Raw genomic sequence first — 8,016 nt, forward strand, 5'->3', positions numbered from 1 at the left:
GTGCATACGAACCGTATGTCGAATTTTTTCACCATGACAATCCCTTGGAGAGCCTAACCATTAATACAGAACAACTTCCTGGTCAGACATTCTTACCAGAAAGCTCCGAGCAAATCGGTTCATCAGAGAGTAGCTCATCTGAAGCGCTAGTTTCAGGCACCTCAGATAGTTTAGATGAAGGAGCTACAAATCACGACAACATGAATCAATTTTCATTCCCGTTTGATTCATTTCAACAAGTCAGACAGGAAGATGCACAACCAAGCCGGGGAAAGAGGGTGGCTGATTCAGAAATCCCCTTTTTTCATGCCCCGGTATCATTTAATACCGGGTTTGAAGAAGAAGACGACTACACAATGCCATCTTACGATGCTGAATCTGGGGTGTTTCAGATCGGAATGGTTTTCTCCGATTTCGAGGAATTACATGAAGCTGTTTCCATTTTTCACATCCGTGAAGGGAAAAAATTCAAATCTTCCTACAAAAAAGGCACCTCTTGGCGTGCGGAGTGTGTGAACTTCAAGTCAAAAGAAAACCCGTGTTATTGGATGTTGTCTGCAAGTAAATTGAAAGGGCCCACAGGGGAATGGCAGATCAAGAAATTGACTAATACCCATGTATGCAGACATGATTTCAATGACGGTGGGGTCGACAAAATGTGCAGAAGCCATGATTTCAATGACGGTGGGGTCGACAAAATGTGCAGAAGCAAACTTATCGCCGCTCTTGTCATCGACAAAATGTGCAGAAGCAAACTTATCGCCGCTCTTGTCACGCATAAAATCCGTGACGATCCGCACTATAAAGTTAAACACATACAAAGTGATGTGAAAAATGAGTACGGAATAGACGTGACGTATCGAAAGGCTTGGTACGCTCGTCAAAAATGCATTGAACAAGAGTACGGCAAATTTGGAGATTCCTACAACAAGCTGCCCCTTTTCTTGCAGTCAGTGCAAACAACAAACCCAGGCACAGTGGTAGAAATTGAATACACGGAGTCCAACCAAGGGGAACCGTACTGCGATTTCTTGTATGCTTTTTGGGCTTTTAAGCCCGCCATAGACGGATTCCGATTTTGCTTCCCGGTTATTTCAGTGGATGGAACACATCTATATGGAAAATACAAAGGCCACCTTCTTTTAGCGGTCGGGATGAACGCTAATCGAGAAATTTTTCCACTCGCATATTCAATTGTTGACTCCGAAAATGCAGCCAGCTGGACTTGGTTCATGACACTACTCGCCACACATGTCTTCCCCAATCATGAGTCGGTGTGCATCATTTCGGATAGGCATGCTGGGATCGATGCGGCGTTCAGGGATTTATCTGCATTACATCCCCCACGAGTCCAACGTCGATATTGTCTTAGACACATCCGGAGTAATGTCATGACCCGGAATAGGAATAGGAGACAGGTCGTGAGACAGGTCGGGTCGGGTCGGGTCGAGTCAATGCACCATGCAAATACTATACTTATATGTGCAAATGTCATACTTATATGCTCAAATATAACACTAATCAAGAATACACTTTTTGTTACTTATTAGAGAAAAAAGTAATACATTTTTCATAATAAGTAATGTTGACAAGTGCCCATTCCTTATAAGGGCAAATATAATACTTTTTTGGAAAAATGTAATACTTTTAAATCTTATTTACTTGCAAACATTGTATCACAAATTTGCAGTTTGTATTCAAAAAATTACTCTCTTTTTTTCTTTTAAAATTTGTTCTCTTGAATATTTACTAGATGACATAACTACACTAAATATTTGAACCCTATAACTTTTTATCAGTACCAAAAATTAGATATTCATACTAACCAAACAAAATTTATTCTGGTGAAATTAACTACATAAATATTTAATAATAAATTTTAACGACTTTATATATTTACCTTATTATATGTCAATTTATACTTTTTATTCATTAACAAATCATAAATATATTTATTAACTATAGACAATTATTACTAATCATTAATATAATTATTACAATCATAAATAATTAGTTTAATCATTACCTAATGAATACTTTAATAAATCAATTCATAAATTTTTTTACTACTTATACATAATTATTTTTAAACATTACTATCATAAATAAATTTTTTAAACACCTATACACATGTGTATTTTGTTCATTGTATTCTGCCGTATTTTGTTTTTTTTTTATTTTAAATAACAATGAAAAAGCCTAATGTTTAGGCTTGTTCTGCATAAAAAAGACTGCCAAACAAGCCTAAGCCTTAGTATCTTTTCCCTGCATGGAATCCCACCACAGCCCGCTCCTGTTTGGGAAACCATCTCAAATTCCCTCTCCGTTGAGTTAATGATTCAACCCGGCGCTGCCCAAAGCTTAAAGACCAGCGACCAGGGAAGAAGGGGAGCAGCTGCCGGCTCACCTAGTTGCAGCGGCAACGTCCGCCACCGCCCTCACCGCAACCAACAGGTTCGCTGTCGATGAAGAAGCAAGGAAGAAGCCGCAGCAGCAGCCGCTTGAAGGAGAGGAGATACATCGACGTCACCGGGAGTCCAGCTTAGCTCCGCCGTGCTTGCAGTTGTCGACCTAGCGTCTATATTAATAGTATTTTGTACAATATGAAAATATATACACATTTTTTTTTAGAATTGTGATTACTGGCATAATTATACACATTAATTACGACAACCAATACTTATTAAAAAAATATTTTAGAATATGTCTAAACTCATACTCTTAATTAAAAAGTAAAAAATATTTAAAAATTTGTCTAAATATGTAATATAGATAAGGACTACATTAATCCATATAAATTTAAAAATTAAATTCTTTTAATTTGTAAATATAATTTTCTTAATTATAATTAATAAAATATAAAATATAATTAAAAATAAATTATAAAATTAACAAAATATGTATTCATACATATTTATATTTAAAAAAATACATACATACATATACTTAATGCACTATATATATTAAGCATACAAAATTAAACTGCTATTTTTTTAATTTTTAAATTTAATTATTTTTATTATAATATATCAATATAAATTATAATTATAGAAATTATATTATAGAATTCCATATACATTGTATTACACAATCATATAATATAATAAGAAAATGCGTTTGATCAGAGTTTAAAATCACATATAAAAAATTTAAAATTTACATTTTTTAATTTATAAGTACAATTTTCTTAGGTATTATTCCTATTTTTATGATTATAATATATATGAAGTACGGTTGCAACCCACATGAGAGGGAGTGGATTCGAGTCTCAGTAGAGACAATATTGAATCTTTGTGCTTCATTTGGTTGAAAAAATAACTATTAACAGATACTACGTTGTAACAGAATCAATATTACTTAAAAAAAAATATGTATACATTTTTGCACAATTAATTGCCACTAAGATTTAGTGTGCATACGATGCATTGTACAAACAGCAATTAAAATAGATATAATTAAACTTTAATTGATTAAATATTGATTAGATTTAGGAGTCAATCGATCAATTTAATAAAGATAGTTTATCTAAACGTGCTCACATACAATGCATATAATATGAACTAATTCATATATAAAATTACAGTAAAGGAAATGACTTCTTAATATATAGTTCAAGGGTCACACTTGTGTGAGACCGTCTTACGGATTCTTATTCGTGAGACAGGTCGGGTCGGGTCGAGTCAATGCACCATGCAAATACTATACTTATATGTGCAAATGTCATACTTATATGCTCAAATATAACACTAATCAAGAATACACTTTTTGTTACTTATTAGAGAAAAAAGTAATACATTTTTCATAATAAGTAATGTTGACAAGTGCCCATTACTTATAAGGGCAAATATAATACTTTTTTGGAAAAATGTAATACTTTTAAATCGAAATGTAAAAGTATTGTATTTTCCCTTAAAAGTATTAAATTTACCCTTATAAGTAACAAAAATTTTCTTCCTGATTAGTATTACATTGAGCATATAAGTATGACATTTGTGCATATAAGTGTTACATTTGCATCTTGACTCGACTCGACCCGGCTCGTCTCATGGTGAGACGGTCTCACACAAGTTTTTGTCATAGTTCAATAGATTATTATAATATAAATCTACTTAAATGTACTCAAAAAAAAAAAAAATCTACTTAAATACGCGTTTATGCATATTACAACCGCATATAATACATTATAGTACAAATTAATTTCTATAATACAGATTATAATTAATGAAGTCAAATATAGAAATCTACTATTTAGTCTTACGTAATTCAAATATGGTATATTACAGTACAACTTAATACCTATAATAAGATTTATAATTAAGGAAATAAAATGTTAAATTACATCTAAGGAAATGAATATATAATATTGCTATTATAATATATAAAATTAGAAAACATGTATGTTCAAATACAATTAATTTTCAATTTATAAAATGTGACAGGGTAATTAGTTAAGTACCCGATCCAGAACCACAAGCATGATTCGAAGGCAGACAAACGGGCGCATGGGAAGTCAAACAGCCACCATTACAACAGTGCGACACATTGAAGAGGAGGAGTTACTCCAACGGCTCCTCGATGTTATTGTCCACACTTAGTACACATTGAAGAGGAGGAGTTAAGCATCCGTTACATTTACAAAGAGTCGTTGCACTGAGTATAAAAGAAGAATCACATTGTAGGAGGAGGACACACAAAACTACTACACACAACACTATTGTACTACTCACTGTATTCAACCAACAATACAAATTATATTCCGGTAACAATAATACCGTCATTGGTGCTTTCATTGAGAGTTGAGATCAAATCTCAGGCAAGCATTACACATCACAAACACCAAGCCTATCATATCACTATCAATGGCACGATCTGGATCCAGCAACTCTCATGGTTCCCGTCAGATGAACAATGGCAACGCTTCGGGCGATATTCGAGAGCAGCTCAACAGTAACCGCGTGGGAGATCGCCGCGAGGGTGATCTTTGCAGCCAGCTCAATAACAATCGCGATGGAGGCCGTGCTTCCCTCCCAGTGAATGCTGCTCTCATCCAAGCCACAACCTCCACGCGACGGCGCAGGTCATTCAACAAGCGGCGGCGACACTAGCCTAGCTAGTGGTAGGGATGCAAGGCCAGGTGTAACACCCCAATTTTCACATCTTAAATTTATTACAAAATCACTAATAATATCTTGTGGAAGCTTATACATCTAACCAAAAGAAAATGGGTGTTACCGCCACGCTTAGGTATCTTTCCTATACCCAAACGCTAAGGCTAAACTTACAACATCCAATAACACTCCAAAGTTACTATTACAATGGTGGAATTCCTAATGGTACAATAAAATCTTTATACAACGATTCACTCTCATGCCAAGTGTCATGCCAAATATTTCCTGCAAAAACACTATGGTAGAAAGAAAGCCAGCACGACGGCTGGTAAGACATACTCTACCCCGTAAAACATTTTACACATAGCACTTTGGAGCACATAAATTTCCACATAATAAATTTCAACCCCTTAACATAGCATTTTTAATCTCATCAATATAAATCATCTTTAATCCATTAGAAGTATATCTTGAGGAAATCATACACATTCAAATATGTATAAAAATACATACCAAAAATATCTATAAAATTTCCAGGAGATAAGGTCATTGCCTATTTCATAATCCAAAATCGTTCAACAACTATTTCCTCAAGATTCACCATATACAATCTTTATATCAATATTTCCATATAACAATTTCCTCAATATATATCATAATCTCATCACTACTCAAAATTCCTTTAAACCAAAACTTATTCGCCAATAGAGAGATTTCCAACTCTCAAAATAAATACCAAAGGAATAACTCCAATATCTCAAAATAATTATCAAATAGATAATTCCAATATCTCAAAATAAACATCCAAAAGATAATTCCATTATCTCAAAATAAATACCAAAGAGATAATCTCAATCTCTCAAAATAACCACCAAATAGAGAGTATCCAAACTCTCACAATAACCACCAAAGATAATTCTTCAAATAATTGATTAAACTTTTCATATATCCAAAAATAGTTATTATATAAAATATCAAGGAGGAATGGATCCAAATGGAAAATTTCAAGCTTCCAAACCAACCGGACGAATCCACGAACCAATGGCCCAAAACCAAATCAAAATCAAATCCAAACCAACCGGACGATTCCATGAACCGGTGGCCAAAACCAAATAGAGAGATCTCAACTCTCATCATCATAATCATAATCATAATAATAATAGTCATAAAGGATAGTTCAAAACCTTCAAGTATCACCACCCTCCGGGACAAAATATATAAATGACAATATCTTTCAAAATATCATATCTTACATCTATAACCCAAAATTACTTATTCAATGTCATATCTTATGTCTAAAACCTTCATATTCATAATATCCACATACCAATATTTTCCTTTTCATAATCCATATACCAATAATTTCATCACCAAATCTCTTCAACATCATAATTTCATTACTTATCATAATCTCTATAAATCTAATAATTTCACTAACAATCACAAGAACAAACAATATGTATTCACATCAAATAATTTCATAAGACATGTACTCACATTTTCACAAAATCATTTAAAAAATATCACATAAGCACATATTAAATATTTTGATTTGGGGTAAAATAAATTTTGGATAGACATAAATCTTACCTATAACCAACTCTTCTACTTCACTTGCCCAATTCTTCTCCCACACATATATGATTTCTCTCCTCACTTCTCATGATTTTTCCTCCCCACACAACCCATCTATTTATAGGCAAAAGGGAAAGGAAGACAAATCTTGAAGAAAAAGACATATGGGAGATCAAGCTTAACTTTATAAGATAAGGATGAAAACATGTGGTATAGAAAGTTACACTTGTCACATTTTTGTGGTGGGTAAGGGAAAATATCTTTGGTTAGACTGTTATGGGTTAAAACATATATAGTTACGGTAGAAAAATTAGAGAATTATAAATGGGCCAAAAAATTGAGCTAAAGTTAGGTTCAGAACATTACGAAATAATCACATTTGGGCTTAGGGATTTAAATAGTAAAATAAAAAAAAAATAAGTTGACCCAATGCCCATAACAAAATAGTTAGATTTATATAAAATAATAATAATAATCCCTTTTTAAAAATATTTATTAAAATAATAATGTTAGGAAAATACGGGGTATTACACCAGGCCCCACCATCGCCTCCTCAAGAGATAGAGGTACAATCCCCAAGAAGAGAGAGAACCCAACGGCAAGAAACAACCCACCCCAGGCCACGTACTGGTGCAAGAAATGAAAGGGGACACGAAGAAGGCGATCCTCAGCCAAGGGCCCTTGAGCAGCGACCGGCGGCTTCCAAGTCTGTCTTTAATCGGCTGGTGGTACAAGGGTCCTCCAATAGAGGCCCACGTCAAGAGGGAAGTAGGGCAGTAACTAGGTGACCACTCGGGGAAAGAGTGGGCGAGTTTGGTGGACGGGCTCCGCGTCACTCCACTAGACACAAAACCCCACAGGAAGACATAGTTGAGAAACTCCAAAAGCATATAGAAGACATAGAAAAGAAAGTAGAAGCAAGAGAGCATTCACCAGAGCCGGAAGTGAGGATGGCTGCTCCGTTTTTTCCGAATATAATGGAAGTACCCTCCCGAAGGATTTTAGGTTGCCCACCATCAAGGCTTACACCGGGACTTCTGACCCGCGCGTCCATATGACTAGATACAATGTAGCTGTGGTGATGATTGGGGCAAGCGACACCATCATGTGCAGAGNCATATAACAATTTCCTCAATATATATCATAATATCATCACTACTCAAAATTCCTTTAAACCAAAACTTATTCACCAATAGAGAGATTTCCAACTCTCAAAATAAATACCAAAGGAATAACTCCAATATCTCAAAATAATTATCAAATAGATAATTCCAATATCTCAAAATAAACATCCAAAAGATAATTCCATTATCTCAAAATAAATACCAAAGAG

This window comes from Ipomoea triloba, chromosome 10 (genome assembly GCF_003576645.1).
Source record: "Ipomoea triloba cultivar NCNSP0323 chromosome 10, ASM357664v1".
Classification (NCBI taxonomy): domain Eukaryota; kingdom Viridiplantae; phylum Streptophyta; class Magnoliopsida; order Solanales; family Convolvulaceae; genus Ipomoea; species Ipomoea triloba.